Here is a 25485-nt window from a genome sequence, read left to right on the forward strand (position 1 = left end):
ATGTCTTCCTTTGCTCAGTAGTTGGGCTTAATAATAAGCACCAAACATATGGCAGAAAGCGGGCTGCATAACCCATCACAGCCTTCTGTTCAGCAGCAGGGGTACTGGTCTTAAAGGAAATTATATACGGAAAGCTTACACATATTAATAGTTTTAGTTGTAGTATCTATTATTGCGGGAACCCATAAATGCTAAACTGGCTTCTAAAAATTTCTTTCAACTCAGTAGTAATCAAAGAAGCATAATGTAAAATAACACTAACAATCTATTTTTTTACCTGTCAGATTGAAAGAGATTTTTCAATGATGATAATACTTGGGAGGATTTGATGAAATAAGCACTTTCATACCTTATGGTGAGAGTATAAATTGGGATAATCTTTCTGGAGAGCAATTTGGCAAAAGTACAAAGGCCGTAAAAATATTCATATATTTTGATCCCATTGTTTCATTCCCAGAAATCTATCTTAAGGAAATAGCACAAACCACAGACAAAGATTTAAATATGAGAATGTTCATTACAATACTACAGTTGACCCTTGACCAACATGGAGGTTAGGGGTGCTGACCCTGTGCAGTCAAAAATCCACATATAATTGTTCACTCAACTAGTTGTCCCTCAGCATTTTCGGGAAATTAGCTCCAGGACCCCTGTGGATACCAGGATCTATGGATGCTCAAGCCCCCTATATAAATGGCATAGATCAATGCATACAATTGGCCCTCCACATTAGTGGACTCCCAATCATAGATTGAAGACAGTACTAATATTCATTGAAAAAAAATCCATCTATAAGTGGACCCACACAGTTCAAACCCATGTTGTTCGACGGCCAACTGTATTTATAATAGTAAAATGCACAATAAAAGAAGAATGATTAAGAAAATTATGTACATCTACCACATTCCATGGGTCATGATGCAGTCATTAAAGATCAGGTTGACATACTTTCAAAGGCAGGAGAGTGAAAATACGATGTAGAACAATAGACACACCGTGATCTTGACTATGTAAAATAATATATTCAACACATTTTGGAGTTAAAAAGATGTTATTTTTAATACTTCAGCAGATTCTGAATTCCAGTATAAAAGGTGAAGTTGATGTTTGTCAGGAATTATGGGGCAGGGAGATGCTGTGCTAACGCCACTGTCTTTGGGAAAGCTTTGAACCAGCAGAACAATCCAAACTGCAAAAAAAAAAAAAAAAATTCTGTTTAATATTATCGAAGCCTGACTTCATTGTGGGCAGTGGGAACCTCTAGAGAGCTCCTCCATGTGTTCAAATAACAAGTGTTTATGGAGCCCCTGCTATGTAGCAAAGCACTGAGCTGGGTGGAGGGGAGGCGGCAGTAAGCAGCAGACACAGTCTGATCAGTCATCATCACTATGCTGGCTACTGATGTTTTTTTCTCAGTAGTAGTAACAAGTCATGGTTTTAGGAAAGAGACATCCAGGGGGATATGCACGGTTACTGGATGCTGGACACAGCAATGTCGACATCCAGACGTAAGTTCCCTTCCCTGCACTAAAATTCCCTTGTGTGATCCTCATGACATTTAAAGTTCGTTAAACATGACTGCCTTGTGTTAGCTGGGCTATGGGGAATAGCGGGAGGGGCTGATCCCCAGGCTTTGCAGCAAAGCAGGCTTAAGTGAGCAGCAGAAGCCTAGCAAAGCACTCACAGACGCTGGGAGAAGCCCAGCCTAACTGTCGGTCCAGGGAAAGAGGTGAGGAGAGCAACCGGGATGGGCTGGCAGAACATGCAGCCCTTCCCCAGGCAAAATATTTAAGGGGCTGGCCCCCCTTCATTCACCTTGAGTGCAGCTTGGATGTTTATTTTAATATTAAAAGAAAGTCTGGAAAACAGGAAATTTCTCTAGGACACATAGATATAAAATTCTGGAAGGAAATATGCAAAATATACCTAGAGGGACGAGGGGTTATGCTTTTATCCATTTTTTTCTGCAAGCTGCATATATTATCACTACATGCACGAAATGTCATTTTCAAAACATCTGCTTTTACCACACTCATGTCATCTGACCATATATTCCTACTACTTTTTAATCTTCCTTTTTCATCTTTCCCATTGGTTTTCTTCTTGCGTCTCTCCTTTGCCTGCCCACTGATCACAAGTCTTGTCAGCCAGTCACACGTAAAGCAGCCTCTTTTTGCCATGACCTATATTTGATGTTAAAATAGCAACACTCATTATGCACCATTTTAAGCATTTCACTTGTATTGATTCCTTTAATCCACTCAAACACCCTCCTGTGTAGCAATACCACTATCCCCAGTTAGCAGACAAAGACACTAAAGTGCAGAGACATAAGCCAACTTGCACAGTCACACTAGTAAATAGCAGGACTGAGAGCCGAACTCGGGCACTCAGACTCCAGAGCACCCCCCCCCCCCGCCGCCCTCTCCACTGCACTAGACAACGTGAGGGAAAACATAAAGGACGCCAGTGACAATTCTTGCCACAACACTGCTTAGCATCTCAGCTTTTATATGAAATTGAGGGAACAATTCCTGGGGTCCTGAGCCCAAGTACTTTTTAAGTGGTGTGACAGAGATTCCAGCTTAGAGCCTTAGAGTGCTCACTGCACAGTCATGCCGCACCCTCACCAACAGAAAGGAGTCTGCTACTTAGCCAGGTGATCTCTGGTAAGTTACTTAGCTTCCTAACCTTAGTTTCTCAATCTATAAAATGGGTAGTAACACCCACCTCATTAGACAATGTTTATACATCCTTAGCGCAATGCCTAGCACATAGTTAGTTCTCAAGAATGGTAGCCATTTTTTCTCCATCAATCATCAGCAAACTTTACATGTTAAAGGATTCAACTTGTCCTTATGTAGCTTACATTCTAGGGATCAGCAAACTATAGCCTATATGTTAAATCTGGCCCACTGCCTATTTGTGTAAATAAAGTTTTATTGGAACACAGTCACGATCATTCACTTAACGTGTTATCCAGGCTGCTTTCCTGTTACAATATCAGAGTTGACTAGTTGCAACAGAAACCATATAGCCAGGAAAGCCTAAAGTATTTATTCTTTGGCCCTTTATGGAAAAAGTTTGCCAACTCCTGCCATAGACACACTTACTGGATGTGGTAACAACAACAACAACAAAGTCTGCACAGTAAGTATATTTTTGTCAGATTTTAGTTAGAGAGCTTTGCCCCTTTGGTTTATTTTATGGAAAGCTAAAGCAAGATTTATTTTCTAGGCAAATAACATAGAAAACACATAACATAGAAATATAAAAAAAAGTAGTACTCTTAAAAAAATTACAAATACACAGTCATTTGGCAAGATGTGAAATGGCTTACACATTCCCCACATCATTTGTCCTTTCATGTATCATTTCAACTTTGCTGCTGAAGGCTTCCCTTCTAAGCACTGATATTCTTATCAGGGGGGAGATGATATATGTTCCAGCCCCTTTGTTCACTCATCTGCCTCACCCTGATATGAATCAAAATGAAGCATTACAGGAGCGGGAATGGCAGAGGTTATGGCTCCCAGAACAAAACAGCAGCCCAGTGATCTATAGAATGTCTCCAAAGGATATTAAATTAATCAGCCAAGGATTATTGTGTATTTCCCTGAACATCTGTGGGCTTTTTCTTCAGGGTGTTTGGATGGAGTTTCCGTGATGAGATTGCAGCAGGGAAGGCACTGTTGTTGTCACACAGATGGCATGTGGAGAGCGACTCCGATGGGCAACAGGGACTCAGCGTTCGGCAGCCCAGTGGATTTTCTGGGAATACAAATCCACGCTGGCCCAAGGAAGGGGGGCTGTGCGAGACACTTTGTTTACAGAAGAGTTAAATTGGTAGGAATAAAAAATCTGTTTTTCCTATTGTGCTCTTTCAGAATCATTCAGCAGCTGAAAATCCCAGAAGAAAAAATGAGAGCTCCCTTTAGAAAGAGAGTTGAGGGGGAAGGGGGCAGACCAAAAATGTATGGCAGTGTATATAGTTACCAAGGAAGTGAGGGAGTCCTCCCAAATTAAAGGCCACACTGGGTGACAAAGATCACAAATCCTAACTAATCGGGGACTTGGGGGAATGTGGTTTGGAGGCAAAGAGAGGACTGTGGAGAAGCGGAAACAGTTTAATATGAAAAGCTGTTCTGTCTCAAGCATCCATCAAATTAATTGTGACAAAATTACTTTTCAAGGAGGGTACTTAACTAGAAAGAGACAATATCAGGGTTTTGTTAGACAATAGTGCACAAAGACAAGCCAGAGAATGCTACCGCTGGAGTCAGACAAAGAACAGGGGACCTCATTTTGCAGCCTAGATCAGCCATTCACTGTTACAGAAACTCAAGGAAGTCCTTTCACCTCTCAGGACCTCCCACTGCTCTCTCCCCGCAGCCAGCCACATCTAGTCAAAAAGTTTACCAACTCCCACTGCAGAGAAGTTTGCTCCATAGAGAATGGCGCTGAGGCTCCCTCCTGCTCCTACATCCACAACTTTTCTCGCCTTCTTTCCTCCAGAGGAGGCAGCACTGGTCCCCTTGTTCCCTTTAAGGCCGCCTGGGTCCCTGCCCTCCTTCCCTCCCCTCTCCTCTGGAATCGCAGTCTCTGTATCTCCTGTCTGTTCCTCCCCATCCCGCCCCCTATGGACATGAGCAAATATTCCCCATCTCTCCCCTAAAGTCCCTGACCCTCCACTTACCCCCTAATTCTGGAGACATTTTGGGGCCACTCACTCCCACTTTTCTCTGAATATTGTTTTAATTTCAATAATCTATTTTTTTAAAATGCTCTCCCAGAGTTTCTCATTTTATTCTCATATTCATGTTACAGAGTCTTAAACACAGGCAGAGGTATGCTGAAAGCACAAGGCCACCCTTACAGGCTACGTGAACACTAACACCTTATTTGCTCTTTTGCAGTTGGTAGTTTCCTTTTGTGTAAAGTTAAGATAACAGTACCTGTTTGAATTTAAGACAAGTGAGAAAAACATAGGCAAGCAAATGGATATTTTAATTCACCCAATATATTGTATCCCAAAACGGAAAGAAAAAGAAAACTACTTCTGGTATACATATTTGTATAGGACGATACATTTTGGAGATTATGTTTATAAAATACATACAGACTTTCTCCCTTGTTGACATGATTTTACTTTTCTGTGTGTGTGAATCCATTGTCTCCCTTCTCCTCTTACAATATCTCTCCTTGGATAACGGCACACTGTAAATGAAACTGGTTCTCTGCCAGAGTAATGAAGGGGGTAGGCTGGGCCTGTTAGAATTGTCCAGGATCCCACATTCAGTCTCAATCCCATTATCAGAAATTCTGATTCAAAAGGTCCAGAGTGGGGCTTGAGAAATTTGTGTGTTGAAAAGATTTTCCAGGGGATTCAAATGTTTACCCCTCCTACTCCAACCTGGCCCCCTCTCCCCCAGATGAAAATCGCTGCTTTGAACTTAGATGGGTACCCAAGCCAGGCCTGGAGTCATTTACAAGACACCTGGAGTCACAGTTGCATATCTTTCAGTTACTGGTATTAACTATGTTCCTCCCTGGGAACTAGATGCATCTATGGCAATGTGTCTCTATCAGGGACAGTCTATTCTTTCTAAAGAGTCAAGACAACTGTTTTTGGCTGGGCCAAGGTTGGAACTGGAAGTATCCTCTGGGAGATGCTTTTCAGAATTCTATGCCAATTAAGTATTTTCATGTCTAACTTCCTACTCTGATGCAATTATATATAAAACCCATGTTTGCGGGTTCTGACCCTCAAATCCTAACAATATCTTCACTAAGTATTTCTGGGAGTTCTTGGAGGTAACTCATCAGTGACTTCTGATATTTTTGCTCTCTCCTCTTGCTCCATTCTCTGTCTTCGAGGTGCTACCATGTTCATCAGACTCTCCTGAACCTGCTGCACCTGCCAAGGCTTCCCTACGACTCTGCTGTTTTCATCTCCTCTTCTGATGCCACTCCCTGGGCTGGAGACCACCACCGATTTGGTCATATCACCCATCCAGCAGGCTTTCCTGCCTCCCCCAGCAAACCACAGGCTTCCAGTGTTGACTCAAGGGGAACTTGACCCTCAGGATGCTAATGGAAGTGGAGGGAGATGTCTCCTCCTTTTAGTGTAAGACTCTCTTACACTAACTTGATTCATCAGCATAAAAAATATTAGAAATAATTTTTCAGTGGTGAATTTAGTGCTATTCAAGACGTGTGCCTGGCTAGGTTCTGATAAGAATATTTGAAATACTTTCTTAGCCCTATTTTGGCGTGTGGGTTGAGATTAGGGAATTTCAAATGCTAATGAATGACTATAGTGACCCTTAGATGTGGGTTAAAATTAATTTACACACATATATCATGTTGTTCATGCTGAACTGTTTTAAAATAAAATACCACACAGGCAATACAGTGGATTCAGACATATTTCTAGTGGAAATCTGGACTAGGAGACAAATCTAAGAGCTAATCATTCTGCTACACTCAGAATGGTCCTTCTAGTTCATATTTAAAAATTAGTAACAATCTAATTCAGAGTATTAAACCTGATTCCTTTTTCTAGAATGAATTCAGTTTCTCTCAGGAAGTTCCTCAGACTCATTTAAATAGACTCTGGGTGGTCCATCTAACATTTCCCTAAATATGCCCAAACTTGGCATTCCATCTACTTGTAGCTCTTGAAATTTTGCCACCACACCAGCATGTATATGTTCTTTCCTCCTTTCTCCCCCAGTCAGATTTCTTTTCTCTCAAGAATTGAGCAGGCCCTTCTTTCTCTTTCAAGAGTTGTTGATCACACTTAGGGTTCAATGCCACCCTCATTTTATTTTGCTGTTGGAAGTGGGGAGGGACCAGTCACTCACTCCTCCTCACTTAACAGTTCTAACTAATTTGTAAATAGACTCAAGGAGTCAAATGAGAAACACAGTATAGTACTGGCAGAGTTGATTTGAGTACAGTGCAGAGGCACTCAACTTCTTATTCCAATTTGAACTCCTCACCGATGAGACATAAAAGCTGGAGAAATACAGACCTTCCCAGCAGGTGAAGGTCTAAAGCAGCAATAAAAGATCAAGCTACATGAAGCAACTCCATCAGCAATCAGGCAAATGAAAAAGGAGGGAAGAAAAGTGAGCCAAGGATTAGCATGAGCCACTGGAAAGTTAGACCCACCAAGGAGAGACCCAGTGAACATGAGACTCTCACCAGTGTCCTGCTCCAGAGTGTTGAGAGGCCCAAGGGGACAGGAGGAGAATGGCCCCCTTCCCATATATACCCAATCAAATATTTTAATGACAAGGGCAATTCATGACTTCCCTTTCCTCAAAAACTCATTTCTCAGGAAGAAGTAAGGGAATGTGACAAGGGAATAGAAATTTCGGAAGGAGGAGCAAAATGGAGTTAAACTTTTGACACTCTCCAGCTTTCCTTCCTCCTAGGAACTGGACGGTAGCATGAACGTAGACGAGGGACTCACGCTTGGGAAGTGCTTCACGGACAATCAGGTGGGGCCCAGAAGAAAGGGGACCTGGAGCTGCCTGTCAGGCCTGTTTATCCTTTAAGTTATTAGGGGTTAACAGAGTCCATAAATGCCCCATGTGGTCTGCTCGCTCCACTAGCATTACAAATTAGAGAGGTCTGGATCTAAAGACCTAGATGGAGATCAAAAAGTTAGCATTTGCCAGTAATTACTCTTAGGCCTTCATGCCTTCAAAACCAAGTGGAGCATCTCCACTAGCCATTCAGACAACAGGGAGCCAGTCATGTCTTTGCTTTCCTTGGAGACTAGCATTTTACCACAGATAAGCCCTTCCCAAAGCACCTGCTTATGTTTCCAAATACATCCAGCATTAGCATTAACCCCGTGACATGATCATAGGATGATTTATTCTCGAGCTAAGACTGTAAGCTGTCCCCATCCCCGCACACTCACATATCAACAGTGGGGTTTGGACACATGCTTGATTGCTTCTAATACAAATACTAGTAACTATTTTGGAAACCAGACAGTTGCTTATCAAATTCTTTTCTAATGGCCTAATGTTACAGCCTTAGAAGAACTTGGTAAGGAGCGATGACCTCATTTGAATCTTTAACAGTCCTCCACCTCTTTTTATAGATATCAACATGCAGCTTCCTCCTGATTACGTTCATTAAGTCCAAAACCTGTCCTTCACCATTGAGGCCCAGAACATTTAAGCACCACCTTTCCGACTATCTCAGTTGAATTATCTGATTTATTTTACATTTTCCCAAAAGATTAAGCCCCAAGTTATGAAGTTTTGTCTTATTGCCTACATTGAACACTATCATTACTCCAGTTATCTCATAAGAGTGCACAGATTTTTATTTGGATGCGTGAAATTTTGACTGTCCGTCACTTGTTTGGAGGGGCGGGAGTAGAAAGAAACAGGAAGAGGCAAATTACTGCTGATTATGAACTGAGTCTGATTTCATAAAAATCTATATTCTGGATTGATACACTTTTTGCTAAAAGTCTCAATTAACAACAAAATGGTTTTGGACTTTATTCTTGGGTAAAAATTTTACTTTCCAAAATCTGATTAGAAATTAGTTGGGTTCTTTGATTTTTACCTTTTTTTCGCACGTCTTGGAATTTTTAACTATCTGATAGAAAAGAAGAATTACTTGTATAACTTAATAAAACAGTTGTAAAGAAGCTGGTAATATTGTGAACACTTCAGATTAGCAAGAAGTTGTTAACCCCATGGGAGGACTGTCTGAATGGAACTGCTGTCCTGCATTGACTCTGAATATAGCCTTAGAACTGTTTTTAAGGGTTCTATAGCTCATCAAAGCGAGGTCTGCTGGGCTACTACGGCAGTGTGAATTCATCTTTGAAAGCTCACTCTGCTCCAAACACATATATGGATAAAAACATGGATAAAATACATAAATACAGAAAAACAGTTCCAAGAAATTCAATCGGCTTGAAAGGTGAGATCAATATCTTACTAGGCCAGTCATGGTCTAGTATTTCTTAAAAAGTTAATGTTTTTTATTTTGAGATCATTGTAGATTCACATGTAGTTATAAGAAATAATATGGAAAGATCCTATAGACCCTTTACAGAGTTTCCACCAATGATAACAAACTTCATAATTCTAGTGCCATATCACAACTGGGCAACTGACCTTGATACAATCCACTGACCTCATTCAAACTTCATGAGTTCCACATGCACTTGTGTGTGTACTTAATTCTATGCAATTTTATAGTATAGATTCATGAAATCACCTCCACTGTCTGGATACAGAAGAGATCCATCACCATAAGGATCCCTCGTTTTGCCTTTTTATGACCACAGCCCCCATTCCACTCCTTCATTTCTATATCCCCTGGCAACCACTAATCTGTTCTCCATCTCTAAAATTTTGTCATTTGAAGACTGTCACATAAATGGAAGAATCATACAGTATGTGACCTTCTCAGACTGGCTTTTAAAACTCACCATAATTCACTTGAGATCCATCCTAGTTGTTGCAGATATCAGTTCCTTTCTGTTACTGAGTAGCATTCTGTGGTGCGGATGGACCACAGTTTGTTTATCCATTCACCCACTGAAGGATATTCGGGTTGTTTTTAGTGTTTGGCTATTACAAATAAAGCTGCTATGAACATTTGTATACATGTTTTTGTGTGAATGTTAAGTTTTCACTTCTCTGGGATAAATGCCCAGAATTTTTTTCAACCCCCAAAAATAAAAACTTAATAGGATGAAATCATGTATCTCATATAGTTTTCATAATTGGTCTGTGAGTATGGCTCAAAAAACTGTACTAGTGTTAGAGATGGAGAACCTGGAATTATCAAAATGATCTACCAGAGTTACTCCGGATGTCAACTTAGAAGTTGGAATTCTTTCTTAGTTAAGGCCTTGTTCAGTCTCTATAGTAATCCTTTTGGAAGGAAAGTAGTTTTCTCCATATCTTGAAACATGATATTTATTACCTGTTACCTCTGAGATTTTTCATCTTAGTTTAGGTCCTTATGTCTAAAATTCTACACAGGTTTAGAGGTCTGTGATATTGAAAACTGATCCTTTTTTTATTCTCTTAATGTAGAGAGCAGTGGAGTGACCGCAGACAATGAGGAATGCATTAGCACCAACTGGGGGAGAGCAGGAAGTCTGCAAAGCCCTCAGCTGAGGCTAGCTAGCAGTCTCACATTCTCCCTCCCCATAAACTGGAAAACAGCTGTCCCTGAAAACTGTTCCAAAGGAGGAATTACTTACACTCCTCTTTAACTCAAGAGATCAAGGCCTGGCCAAATAAAAGGCCAAGTCATTTGTCTCTTCATTCACAAAGGGCAAATTTAGCATCCCCAACCTCTAACTGGCTACAGCTTCAAAAAGTAAAACTGAACACCAAGAACCGCCAAACCCTAACCTTCATTATATCTTCCTTTACTGTTTCACTTTATTCAAATGAGCCACTCACTGATTATATTTTTGCCAATGTTTATTCCTGTAAGAGAAGATAAAAAAAACTTAATGACTTAAACCTATGGTCAGCAAAACCTTAAAAATTTTTTTATTCTAAATCCATCAATCCCAAAATGTGCATTTCAGAAGATAGGGAGCCAGCCTAATTTAACAATATGCTAAACAGGTAACATACTTTATCTTAGAATTAAACTCATCAGCAATGAAACATGCAGCTTCTACACTCTGCCTGGAAAAGACAAGAAATGTGAGAGTCATAAATTCAGCCCAGGGTGGGCAGGGATCCAAACGACCTGAATATGCCACTTTCTACAACTAATTCAGATGAAATGAATACTCCACCTTTCCTAGATACTGGGTTAGACTTACATATGAATAGAATTGATTACTGCCAATAAGATGGGATTTCATATAAATAATAAAAACAATATTGAAAATAACAACTAACATTTATTAAGTGGCAGCATGGGGCTAAATGCTTCACAGGGATTACTTTCTTAAATCATCATGATAATCCTATGAGGTAGGTATTATTATCCCAATTATACAGATAAGGAAACTGAGGTTTAGAGAGGGTAACCTAAGATCTAATAGCTATTATGTGATAGATCCAGGATTCAAATGTGGGCATGTCTAATTGCAGAGTCCAAGTTATGAGCCATATCCTCAGCTTTTTACTCACAAATTTTACCTTTAGAAAGCCACTTATTTGGCATAAGACACAGTCTCTTGTTAAATGCCCAATCTCTTTTGATGGTGTTATCAATTACCAACTCCAGTGTCAATGAGTTCTTCAAATCCTTTATAACTTGATAACAAACTGGGAGGAAATGTTTCAAGGAAACAAAAGGGGAGTAGGTATGGGAAGTCTAAAGGAGGGCAGTGAGGGACTCTGGGACGATACAAGGAGGAAATAATATAACCAGTCCCTATGACTGCTCACAAGCCTGGAGACAAGCTCACTTTTACCCTTCTACCTGTAAAGGGCATTCACACCTACATAGGACTGACCTTACTCATTGTCTATTCTTTTATGGTCTAATTAACTCTATTGACACTTCCAGGAGACAGTAGTGCACCGCCCGCCCCCCCCCCCCCCCCATCTTCCATATGCTTTCATTTACTCCTTTGGATCTTACACTCTACATAGATTCAGTTGCCTTTGATGGTCAAGAAACCCATTTACAAATTAAAGGGATGGACAGGAGTAGAAACTAACATGCACTGAGGATCTGTTATTCACTAGGCACCGTGCCGGGGACTGACATATGTGATCTCATTAAATAGTCACAGCAACTCGCCCTTATACATACAAGGAAATCCACATGCAGAGCCTACCCACAGTCTTGCTTAATAAGAGACCCAACCAGGATTCAAGCACAGATCTTCTAGACTCCAACTTCCATTTTTTAGCCAGAAGATGAAGCAAATGAACTACAAAATAAATATCTTAGAAATGAACTACTAATTAAGTTTAAAAACGTTTTCGAAGGGGAACAGAAAGGGAACTAACACCTCTTGTGCATCTTAGCAGTCAGGACATAAAACAAGATTGGATTGGCCTGGAGGGGGGAAAGCAGTGAAAGTGATGGTAAAGAAAATCAGTCTCCAAACATCTTGACTCACTTTGTGTGTTTGTAAGTGGCACATGATAGTTACGGTCAACAGAAAGATGGCCTGGATTTTGAATCCTCATATCTTTACCTTAGAGGTGGACATGTGCAGGTAGCATTCTAAACAAAGGTACCTTTCTTATTCCAAGGCTTGTTTTGGGTCTCAAAGCCCTGTCTAGTCTCTTGGTGAGAGGGGATGGGCCACTGTGAGCCCTAGCTTCCACTTGGCCTTCTAAGAACAGCCATGCAGGAGATAGCCTTGGGTCTTCTCATTACCCTGTTATAAACAAGGGATGCTGGCTCTCTGCTGAGAATGAGAGCTTTTAGCTTTTGCATCTCCCACTGTAGTTTTGCTCCAATCCTTAAGAAAGGATGCACAGTATGTGACTGGCTGAAGTGTGTCCTTGTCTCATACCCAAGTGCATTTCTCTTGGCCTGAGGGAGAGAGTCTTGAGCCCCTCTACAAGTGGATGTTTAATTACCTCCTATTCGCACCTTTGGTGAAGGGATTCCTACCTACTTAAGGAGGCAGCCAAACACATGACACCCAACACTGCCCAGGTGAGACTGACAGGAGTTTATTAGTCATATATTCTCATATAGCCCAGGAGAGGAGGAAACCATACTCCACACATGGCAACATGGGGTAGTACTGGAGAACAGAGAGATCCAGGGGCCGTGGGAGACAGGCTTTGCAGTGCCCCTTGATTTCCATGGGAGGATAGTATTAACTTGTTTAATTCCAAGGGATCATATAGAACTAAGCCTGCTACTCAGAGATAAATAGGCGCTGTGCCTGGTCCCCATGATGAAAAGGCTTATTGGGCTAGAAGACCTTATTCACAGGGAGGGAATGGGGAGGCAAAATTGCCGTTAGACCATCTGAGGCCTTCCTGGTTGTGCTCAGACATCAAAGCATACATAATATTGGGCCTTAGTTTTAGTCTTTATACCACAGTAGGACAAGCCACTAATGGAACAAATGAAAACAATAAGGAACTATTTGTATACATCCTTCCTCCTTCAATTTACATGCTCTAAAAGTAAACAAACACGACTAGCTCTCCCCTTTTATTTCCCTCATGAAGCCTTGGAAAATACCCTGTCCTTTTTGATGGAACACCACAATAACTAAACGCTTGGTGTTATTGGTTGAGGAATTAAATTTTTTTTTTTTTGAGAAGATACTGCCATCCAATTTTTTTTATTAATTTAAGGAATATTTACAGAAACTCTAAATAGTGAACATTTTATAGAAGTTGTATCAGTTAGAGTTCTTTGGCTGCAGGCAACAGAAACTGACTCTGGTTGACTTTAGCAAAAAAAGGAATTTACTGGATTGGAATTGAGTAGTTTCGGGGGGGGGCTTAAACGACCAAGACTCATAAAAGACAATGATCAGGGCAGCTCCAGGATCTTGGTGGCAGAAACAAATGGACACTATACTAAAGACATCATTAGCTCTAATCCTCCAATCATGGCTTAGCATTCAAACTCCAGGAAGAGTATGACACAACTTAGGTCTTGGCCAAGGGAAGGGAACACACTGACTGAAAATATCATCAGATCTGCAACAGGTAAGGAATGGTTTCTCAAAAAAAAAAATTTTCAAGTGACTATTTACCCAAAGAAAGGGGAAGAGATTCTGGGGAGGCAGAAATAAAAACAAACAGGTGTTTATTTCTAGAGATATTTCATTACTTTATATGAATTAGAAAATCAATGATTATTAAGCATAAGAGGTAAATCCAATTTTCACCCACTCATTCATTGTGCTTTCTATTTTGCGTATTTCTATTTGTGTATATATTTTCTTATTTCATCAAAAGGAATCATTTTCAATGCCTTAACATCTAGTTGTAGAATAGGTGTGCTAAGGATTTAATCCTCAAACAGGCCAATCTGCCTTTAAGTCTTACCTCTTACCCTAAACACAAAAACTGTTTGTTTTTGTCTTTTCTTTCCCACAAAGAATAAGTAGAGGTATGAATGGATCCATGGAAATTCAATGAGTTGAGTGACTTTAAAACTACTTAATGAAAGTATATAACACGTGCACACTGTAGTGCTAAACTCGTGGTCAGGAAAAAATAGCTGCAGAGAACAAAAAGTACAACTTCCTACACCTAAGGAGTTTATAATGAATGTCCGCACACACAGTGAAGTGCAGGTTCAAATAATAAATATGCAACACATTCTGTCAGCAGAAACTCCACATTCCTGTCCCTCCCAGTTTCCTGAAGAATCCCAGAAGCTGCCATACTGAAGGTCACTTTTGAGCCTTAGTGTCTGCTTTCCCTGGAATCTTATTTTCACATTTATTTCTGCCCCAACTGCTCCCTTTCCTCTGCTCTGTGCCAAACTAGCAATACTGCCCTTGAAAAAAAAAGAAGGGCATATTTGAGCCTAGCAAACTTTACTCAAATTTTGGAGAAAAGAAGGGGTCTCACATCACAGATGAGTTGATAAAGTATTTGATATCTAAATTTTAAAAAGTCCTTTAGCTGTTTCAAATAATTTAGGCCCTGTCATCCTGTTATGGATTTTAGCTTTCTCCCACTCTCATGCCTTGACAGTAATTTGCCTCATGTTATTATGCAAAGCAAGTCAGCTCTCCTTAATTCAGCCCCAGGCCTCCCTTGACACATCTAAAGACTCCCTTGCTGTTTGACAGCGGGTCATCTGCTTTCTCATGGGTCACTACAGGAGAACTAAGCCAATATAGATTTTTCTCCCCCCCAGGAATATTAACCTTGACACTCATCCTTGAGGGCTAAGAATGGGAGCAGAAATGATTATACTTAGCTTGGATTTCAAATAATGTTTTTCTTTCTGTTATAACTGCTTCTTGCTGGCCCATAAGGGAGGGAAGATTGTGGGTCCAAGTGATAAGGAAGGGGTTTTTGTGAAACACTATGACTTGAACTCATGACTATGATTTAAAAAATGTTAGGGCTGAAGTTTAAACTGGAAATTTTAGGTTAAGTTTTCCTAACTGAATACATATATTTATCCCTTTCTCAAATCCCATCAAAATGTCATAAGTAACATCAAAAGAAGAACAAACCCACTGTCCTATGAAAACTGGAGAGAGATACCTTCAGGCAAGTAAAGAATTCTTGGGAGATATAAAGCATATGAAAATCTCCCCCAAAGCTGAAGAACCTGGAACCCCATGTAGTTTAGCAGAGTGTCCTCCCTCAGAAAAAAGAAAAAGAGAAAAATAAATTTTAAAAAGGAAAGAAAGGAGGGAAAGACAAAAGTTAGTTTTCTAGAAGAATCTTGGAATCCTAAGATCAAGGATAGTGGGCAATAAAGAAGGAGTTGGCTGTGGGATGGTGGGCTGGGTGAATAATTACAGGCCTGCAGAACAGCTGCACCAGTCCCTGCTTTCAGAATTGCTGGTTCTGTTATTTGCCCCAGGATACAGTCTTCCATTGGCCAAATAAATAAAAAATCTGATACAGAGAATTCCCAGAGTGGTTGTTGGAACCAGAAAAGCAGGGAGCTCCCTAGGTAATACATAAACACTATGTGATCCCCAGTGAAAAAAACAAACAACTTGTACATGATTCCCACTACTTCCCTCAGCGATTGCCAAAAGAAAAGTTGGTATATTCAGAACTTGTCCCTGCCAGAGAAGCAGGGATTTTTTACTTGGGCTGAGGAAATGCACTGCGGCTACCAATCCAGGTCAATATAAACCATTAATAAATATAAATATACAATTAACAATTACCAATCATTTGAAAAAGAAAAAAAAAGAATAGGATGAAAGAGAGGAACCAAACTCAAAGAGTGGGAGAACTAATTCCTGAAGAAACAGAGTTAATAGAAGAAACAAGAGAGAGTCAAGAGCATAGCACATTCAAAAGAACAGATGGCTCTGAAAAAATCATCTATCAGAATCCTTGGAAATTAAAAATATGATCACCAAAATAAACAACAGATGGCCCAAATAACAGAATTTACATAGCAGAAGGTAAACTTAGTAAATTAAAATATCTGGCCAAGGAAATCTCCGACGATGCAGTAAAAATAATGGGATGAAAATAGGTACAAAATTAAGAGACAGGGAAGACAGTTATAGGAGATCCAACATTCATCTAACTGGAGTTCTGGAAGGAGAGAAAATCAAAAGGAATTAATAAAATAAATAATTATGTACATACATTAAAAAAATGCTTAACATAACTAATCATTAGGGAAATGCAAATCAAAACCACAGTAAGATACCATGTCACACCACTGGGATGGCTATTCTCAAAAACAAAACAAAACAAAAACCCCAAAACAAACAAACTCCAGAAAATAGCAAATGTTGGCCAGGATGTGGAGAGACTGGAACTCTCATGCATTGCTAATAGAAATGTAAATGGTGCAGCTCCTATGGAAAACAGTATGGTGGTTCCTCAAAATATTTAAACATAGCATTATTAAATGATCCAGGAATTCCACTTTTAGGTATATATACAAAAGAATTGAAAGCAAGGACTCCAACAGATTTTTGTACACTGGTATTTATATTGGCATTAGTCAGAGTAGCCAAAAAGTAGAAACAAAGAGCTAGGAAAATTACATCAAAACAAAACACAACAAATAAAAAAATAAAGCAGGGATGGCAATATTACTATTGAGCAAAATTCAGGTTGAAAAGTATTAAATGAAAGAAAAAGAATTATTTTATAATCATAATAGTGATAAATGATAAAAAGCTTCAAGAGTACCAACTTATGAACCTCAGAATAATATTAAATATATTAATCCAAAACTATTAGGAAGATCAAGTTTTGAACCAATTCAGGGGATTGGAGAGGAAGGAAGAAATTTTGGGTAAAAAGGAATGACTCAATCAGTGGTGATAACCGGGCGATACAGCAAGGCCACCCTGAGGGCGTCTGAGGAAGAAATAAGAACAATGGAGCAAGTTGAATGCTGGGTAATGAAGCCTAGATTTTACTCTCCATGAAAGGTAGTGAGAAGCAGAAGAGAGAATGGATGAAAGGTGCTCTTTAGGAAGAACGGCAGCAGTGTACAGGACTGGCCAGAGAAGAAACCGAGTATTGGCAAAGCAGGCCAACGTACAGATTTATATTGGTGAATCAGTAGTGCATTTTCATAGTATCCATATGTTGAAGAGTTTGAAAACTGAATTCAATAATGTATATGAAATCACTCTGAAAATTGAGGTGCTATAAATATGTAATATTAATATTAATTATTCTCATTCATTTTATAGTATTATATTTAAATACTTAGAGTCTCTAAATTATGATCAGCGTAAATTGGTATCCATCATCCTTATCTGGTAGGTAATTGGAAGCTTTGAAGACTTTGATCAAAGTGAATTCTTTCACCAAGAATCCAAGAAAAGCCAGAGTATGAGCAATTACAGGGCTGTCCAAGCATATCTATTCTTCTTCTCCTTTCTTTGCATGGTATCCCACTCTACATGCAGAAAGTTAAGATAAGGAAACTTTGGAAAGGTTAGAAGGACATTTTTCTCTTGTGGGTGAAGCTTTCTTTTTAGCATACTAAATCAGTTTTATAAATTTAAGAGATTTTCAATACCTACATTTTTAAGGAAATATAATTCTTGACTCTGTCGTGCTTAGGATGTGCACAAAAGCAGGCTGTGGAGAATGGATTGCCTGGTTTTAGGAGCTGTTGTCAGAATTGCACTCCCACCAATCACCTGCATCAGTGGAGATAATTTCAACAGAAGATCATTCAAAAACACCTTGCTCTTTGGTTTGGGAGCACAATCAATTACTTTCTTTTCTTGCAGCCAGGTCTTTCTAATTGCATATTCCTTAGGTTAATGTTCAAAGTCATTTGCTATCCCTGACCACACACTAATTCATAACAGAAAGAATGGCCCAGGTCTGCTGGTTGGCAGTGGTGCATCAGCCTGGGATTAGCCATTTGCCACAGATAATTACAAATGGTAATTCACAGCCAGATAATTGAGAATTCTTAAATACATAATTTTTTTAGGAGCCAACTGTAAAATTTCTATGATATCTGTGATTGTGTGTGGGTGGGGGGAGAGCAATTAAGAGAAATTTTATGGTAATCCTCTAGCACTAAAAGGGAATTACTAAGGTATTGCTTTTAGGAATTAAAGTCACTCTTTAGCCACTTCCTAACTTTGAAAATGTGAAGATTTTGGTTCTTAAAGAAAAAAGTTCAATGATGATTTTTAAGTAAATGATTTTAATGTCACATAACAGGAAAAAGACATATATATTAAAAATGAGGCATCACTTTTTAAGTGGTTTTATCAAGAATTAGGATTTTTATCAAAGCCTCACACATTAGCAATAGCAAAAAAAAAAAAAAAAAGATAATTATCTTTCTGGTCTCACCAAGCACCATTGTGAGGTACTGAGAGCACCTATTTAGATGGATATAATAATTATTAAAGTATTTGAGCTATTTATGTTTTCTCATAGTATTTATAAAATATAATAATTTAGAAGGAATTATAATCAAAGTGTGTATACAATAACATTTTCTTGACAGATAGGAAAAGGTGAGTAGTCTATTCTTTGGTGAATCTGTTCCAAACTACAAAGCTAAAGATAAGACAGCTACTGATGCTTGGTAATAGCAATGAAGAAATTAAACAAATGCCAGCTTGTCAAAACCTTATATTGAAAATGACTGTCATTCTTCCCACCTATTTCATTCCTGCTGCTCACTCCCACTTCTTAGAGGATGTCTGGCCATGACTGGAAGAAACACTAGAACAATGTGTCCTTGATCATCGGACAATGTGAACTGATTGGACTAAGGTTGAAATCTCACCAAACCTGAGGTCATCACAGTCTCTCTCCTGGTTTCAGATGTGCAGACTAGAATACCACTTGTAATCAGAGATGGGAACTGCTGTTTTAAGGACATAAAGCATGAAAGAGGTACAGCAGACACAGGAGCCAAGGGGCCAGAGAGACGGGGAGAGAAAGAGAGTGTGAGAAGAAAAAGAGAAAATTTTACTGTTAACTTTCTGGTTCTATAATATTTGACCATACTTTCTAAAGTTGGGCACCTTGAGATGCTTCTATATCCTGACAATAAAATTCTCTTTAACGAGCCCGGCTTAAGTGAATTTCTTCTTGCAACTATGCATAAGAGATTGTTCGACCACTATGTTAATAGTCATGATTTCTAAAGATGGCAATAACTTACATTTTAGAGAGAAGCAAAGCTGGCATCAGAAATGCAGTTACCTTGCTATTGGTTTGGATCTCAAATCAGTTTAGGGAAGCAGTGGGTGACATTATTTTGCATGGCCTAGAGTCGACCTACCCTATTCAAATGTATGACCACAATAAGGAGACAGAAGCGGTCAAGAATTTTTAAACGATTTTCCTTTAGTGAGTGTGGGGATTATGTGGAGAAACTCAACCTTTCATACATGGCTAATAGGATAAGTAAATGATACAATCACTGCAAAATTACTTGACAGCTTTTTCAAAAGTTCACAATATACCTAACCTTACAATCTAGCAATTCCACTCTTTACCCCAAAGAAATGAAAATATATGTCCACAAAAAGATTTAAACAAGAATATTCACGACAGCATCATTATTACAGCATAAAATTAGAAACAACCAAATTGCCCATCAACAAAAAGATGGATAAACCAGTTATAGCATATTCTTACGATGGAATGCTCCTTGCTAACAAAAAGGAAGACACTACAGACACTCGCAACAATACGAAACTCTCTAAAAGACTTTGTTGAGTGAAGGAAGCTAGACCCTTAAACTACATACCTTGTGTTTAATTACAGGCAAAATTAATATATGGAGATTGAAATCAGAGCAGCGGTTGTCTGAGGGAAGAGGCTGCGGACTTTGAAGAGAATTTTCTAGGGTGATGGCAATGTTATATAACTTGACTGGGACACTGGTTTTCAAGTACATGCATTCATTGGTCAAAATTCTTCAGACTGTGCAGTTGAGATGTGTATGCTTTACTGTGAAGAGGAAGTGAAGATATTTGAAAACAGTACTAAGACAGAGTCAGCAAAACAGGAAAACAAAGGAGGGACATTCAGAGGAAACATACTCTGGCTTGTTGTTCACCTCCAAGGGTCCTGACACGTTTGCTTTTCATGGAGAGCCCGGTAATAGATACTTAGCATGAAATTCAAGGACTCATGAAAATTCCAAACACCTTCATGTTTATTGGCAGTAATCGTTTTGAGAACAAAACATGCAATAAAGCATAGTGCTACCCTTAGGATTGCAGTCCTCACCTCCAAACGGAGGGTTCAGTCCCCAGCTCTGCCACTACTGATGAGACCCTAGGCAAGTCAGTTCACTTCTCAGTTGTTAAATGGAGATGGTGAGAACAGCACTCGCTTAGGACCACTGTGAGGATCAAATGACTTCACACATACAATGCTCTTAAAAAGTGCTTGGCATGTGAGAAGTGCTTGATAAATGTTCGAATCTTATGGTTCTTTTTGGAAAAGCAAAGAAGATCTCTAAAGTGAATCCTCGTGCATAGGCTCACTACTGTGCAAATTTTAACATATCCAAGTAGAAAATGATATCCAGACCCTTGAAAACTTGAATCTGCCCATGCATTTCTCTGAAAATGTCATTGGCACTTTTGTGGAAATCTGGCCGTGATGGTTTCCAGTCAGAAAAGATGTGGTTCTGAACTTGATATGGCTGTTGTCAGGGAATCAAAGGCTGTGAATTCTAGTTAAGGTTTTACTATGTTGCCTACCAATGCTGGGTGGTAAAGAGCTATCGAGGTTGAAAGCATTTCTTCCCACACCGATGATTGTAAGTCTTGTAAGTCAACCATTCCATTAACTGAGGCTGTTACTGTGTTTGCTCTTCTCCAAATTACATAAACTGTTACTAGTTGGAATACTAGTGGACTATTGAATAGTGCATTTGCTTTTATTGGTTCATCCTTCATTTGATCAAAGACTATGAGCATCTTCATTCTGCTTCAGATTTTACCAATGGTATCCATGAATTAGCCCTCAAAATGACTGCATTACTACAAACTAGATTAACTCAGCCAGCTTCTGTTACTGGCAATAGTTTGTCTTTGTTATGAAATAAATATACTGTCCTAAAAATCTGATAGAGCTCTCTTGAAAAAAATCCAATGAATTCTCTAGTAGTGTATAGTAAATTCAGAGGCATTATTTACTGAAATGGATGCAGCCATGTAATGTATCTTATTGAATCAGAAATATTTCCCAGTTGATTATTGGATGCATAAATCCAATCGGAGTTATCACCTATCGAACTGAAAACATTAAACTTACAAAGCCAAATGGATCACCTGGCAAATCATAAATATTGCCGCCACAGCATCTACACAGTGGTACTCTGTTGTTTTGAGTCAGGGCTTGGGAGAAACATTAACTCTTTAGGGGACCAGGAGTAGGGCAGCTGTGTTCTCCTAGAGCTGACTCCACACAATCAGGTTTAGGAAACCAAACTGCTCTTCACATCTGAAAAGGCATCCTTCCAAGTAATACATGACAAAGAGTCTTCTTCAGTCCCCCTGTCCTTTCTCCCATGGAGCCAGTGACCTCCAGAGCTGTAGACCAAGCGGCATGTCTGCTGCATTTAAAACAAACAAACCGGGCAGGAAGGTGACCCAGTGTGATCAAGAGAATATTAGGCTGTTCTCACTGATCATAAGAATGTAGAGTTGAGCTCTCATTCATATGCTGTTCTTGCTTTCCTCCAGAGAGAAAGTTGAATTTGGGGTTAGCAGGAGAAAGCAGGGCCATCCGAGGGTGAAGCCGAGTGGATTTTTAAAGTTTTAATGTTAGAGTGGCTTGTCAAATCCCCTATTCTTCCCCTCCTCTCCATGCCCCGTTATGTTTTCCTTTGTCCTTTATATACATTTAGACACTCAGTACTAATCAAACATGTTGCATATTTCTAGACACTTCTGCCTCTAAAAACGTCATGCTATTTTCTCCATAAGCATACTCATACCAGTTGGGTCATGTCTCCTACATTTTAATTTGGAAACCAAGTTTCCCAGTACGCCCATGATGAAAATACTGCCCTGTTCTGTGCAGGCCGTTCATCTTTATTCCTCCATCACTCAGCGTGGCAGATGCTTGCTACACTGGCATGCGCAGCCATAGTCTTTATGATAGTTAACATTCTTTCGGTTGTTAACTTTGTGATAGTTAACATTCTTTTTTTTTTTTTTTTTAGTTAACTTAACTTGAATGTTACGTTAAAAAAAAAAAAAAAATTATTGAAAGGATGCTGAGGCAGCTCCCCAAATCTAAGGATGAAGTAAACAGCTAAGCCTGATAGCTGAAACCCAGGGAGCAGGAATCTGTGGATCTTCTCTCTGGGGTGCTGCCAGTGACCTGAGCCAGCTCCAAGTGATCCATCTCTGTGTGTCTCCATTCAAAGTCCTAAATTGGAGATTCTAGAGAGGATCTGACTTGCTGAGCTGAGGTCAAGTGTCCACTGCTGTGTCAGTCAGCTACAGCCAGAAGGGAAGGCTACCTGGAGCAACGTGGCTGATCCCTCCCTTGTCTATCCGGGGTAGTTCTCCTAGAGGAAAGGGAGAACAGCCAAGAACTGCAAGGGGACACCAAGAGGCGTTTGAAGCTCAGGAACCCCTCTTTATTGCTCTGAACAGAACCACTCCTGGCAAGCATTTCTCCAATACTTTGCCATGATACTTACAACAGTGGCTGGGAGTATTGTCTCTTCCTCCCCCCAAAATGGTACATTTTTTTAAACCCAAATGTTTCCATGGCTTTAAAAAAAAGTTTGGGTCACCTTGATGTGGTATATAGAATGCAAAGATAGCAACAGATTACAATATACCTAGTGAGTGCAACAAACCAAGTTTTGGAAAAGAAAACTTCCATGACCGAGTAAGATACATCTACCTTCCACAAGACGTAATTTAGGAGAGAAGAAAGAAGGGTTCTTTTAAAATGCCAGCCAGTTAGTTTATAGCTTCTATCAGTGCTGCAGAGATGGAAAAAGAAGGTGTCAAAGAAAGTAAAATAGCTGATTTACTGTCTACAAAAGATTAACAGCTTTGCTAGGCCTCGGCAAGTCTGGAAGTTGAACAGAATGAAATGTTCCCGTTGGATTCGCACTGATGAAAAGGGGTTGGGTGAGCAGATTGACCAACTTCTTTCTATTGTGTGTCGGGGGAAGGGAATCGCCATCCATCACCATCGAATCTGGCCAATCTAGGGAAGTGTTTGAGACTCTACATTGCTTGAGGTTCGTTTACACAAATTGAGAAAAATAAGTGATTCTGGGAATAAAAAATAACCAAATTCCTACTTTCTGTCTAAATTATGGATCTCACAGACCATCAGTCTCCTGAGGGTTTATTCAAGTTTTTGTTTTGGAGTAAGGGATACCAAAAGGCCCAGAAAGAGACTGTAAGTTGGCAAAGGTTAACATCAGTTGGATTGATATGACCAAAATGTGAGTCAAACTCAGAAAACAAGGTATCAGCCAGGATTGGAGGGAAGCCAGTTTCAGAGCCAGAGCTGCCCTTACCAGACATCCGATTGGCACATTCTCTATCTGAACACTGTACGAGACAAGTGCCCAGCTGGGGATCATAGTTCCTCCAGCCTGGGGCAAGAGCTGTACCAACCCTCAAAACCAAGCCTGAGTGTGGGTGGGGGCAAGGAACTGAGTGCAGGACAGCTGCTTCCATATATTTGGAGGCCAAGGCTGTTGACTGAAAGATCTAAGGAGGTCATAAAGACATGGCTAAGTTCTAAAACATATTGAAATAAAAATTAATAAGAAAATATCTTTCTAAACAGATATCTTTGTAAGCAGAACTTGGCCCTCATCAAGAACTTTTGCTGCCTCCAGAGAAGGGGGCCTTGGCAGCACGTGCTCAGCTGGACTTCGAAGTTGCTGTGACCAGTGACTGCTTTACCTCCCATTCTTCCCCTTTACAAATTGGAGTGTTTGGCATATCCTTTCCCTGTCTCACTGTTAATGTAGGGTATGTGTGGGTAGAGGAAGGGGATGGTGATAATTGCATGCTTAGTTCCTAAGACTCCAGATCAGTGGAGGAGTCCCATTATATATAAAGCACCTCATCTGCAGTTGGAACCTGATTTCAGTAATGAAATCCTGGACTTTGAGTCTGATGGCATCAGACTTTTGAGGGGCCTGTGAAGACTATAGTAGATTTGCAAAAAAGAGTCACTGTTTCTTTGAATTTCCTCCCATTAACACTTGGTCCTGTGACCTGCTTTTGCCAATGGGACATTAGCAAATGTGATGCAAAGAGAAGCTTGAAATGTGCTTGCACACTGGGGATTAGAATTGTGGCTTGGAAACCATGTAAGCAAGCTTGAACTTGCCTCCTATGGGATGAGAGGAGGTGAAAACAGGCCATGGCCATCCAGCCCATCCACAAGCCGACTGCAAACACACGGGTAAGCCCAGGGAAGACCAGCAGAATTGCCCAATTGGCCAATTTACAGAATTGGAGCTAATCAATGATTGTTGTTTTAGTTCACTAAGTTTTGGGGATGGTCTGTTACACAGCACAGATTAACTGATACAGTAACTCTACAGCACCCAGAGATAGGAACCCCAGCACCACGAACAGCAGTGTGAAGTTCCCTGCTCAGCACTGCAGGAGACTTTATTACCTGGCTCACTGGAGACATCAGAGATACCAGCTTATCAAAAGGAACACTGGCCACTCTGATTACTGACTTGTCTTATATGTCCCATTTTCACACATAAAGTTTTCAATCTTGCTAAATTATCAGATCCTGAAACTACCTGAGAAAAAGAAATGTCATGGTTTCTACTACCTGACATTTTTAGGCAGTTTCTCTAACTTTAGTTTTACCTTTGGCTTATGAAATCTCATCTAATGGAGCAGTTGTGCTCCCTAAAAGCTTTGGGGTTTTATCAGACTACCTGTTGTTAGTTCACCCCTATGAATTTCTCCCAATTATCCTCGCTTACTGAAAGGTACATGTGATTAAATATCATTAACCCAACAGAACGAAAGAAGGTTCATAAATAGACATGACAACCTTTGACTAAATACAATTCACAGCCTCTTTCAGAAAAAAATGCCGATTTCCTTTTGGCATTTCTGGGTTATATTGGGACTGCATGAGGTAAAAAGGGTTCTCTGAATTAGGAGTTAAAAGGCTTGGCCCTAGCCAGTGTGTCCCGGTTGGAGCAACCTCCGGCACACGGAAAGGTCCCTGGTTTGATTCCAGGTCAGGGCACAAACCCAGGCTGCGGGTTCGATCCCGGTTAGGGCATGTGCGGGAGATAACCGATGGATGTTTCACTTTCATATCATGTTCGTTTGTTTTTTTCTCTCTCTCTCTCTTTCTAAAATCAATTAAAAAAAAAAAAAAGCCTGGCCTC

This window comes from Miniopterus natalensis, chromosome 8, assembly GCF_054644295.1.
Source record: "Miniopterus natalensis isolate mMinNat1 chromosome 8, mMinNat1.hap1, whole genome shotgun sequence".
Taxonomy (NCBI): domain Eukaryota; kingdom Metazoa; phylum Chordata; class Mammalia; order Chiroptera; family Miniopteridae; genus Miniopterus; species Miniopterus natalensis.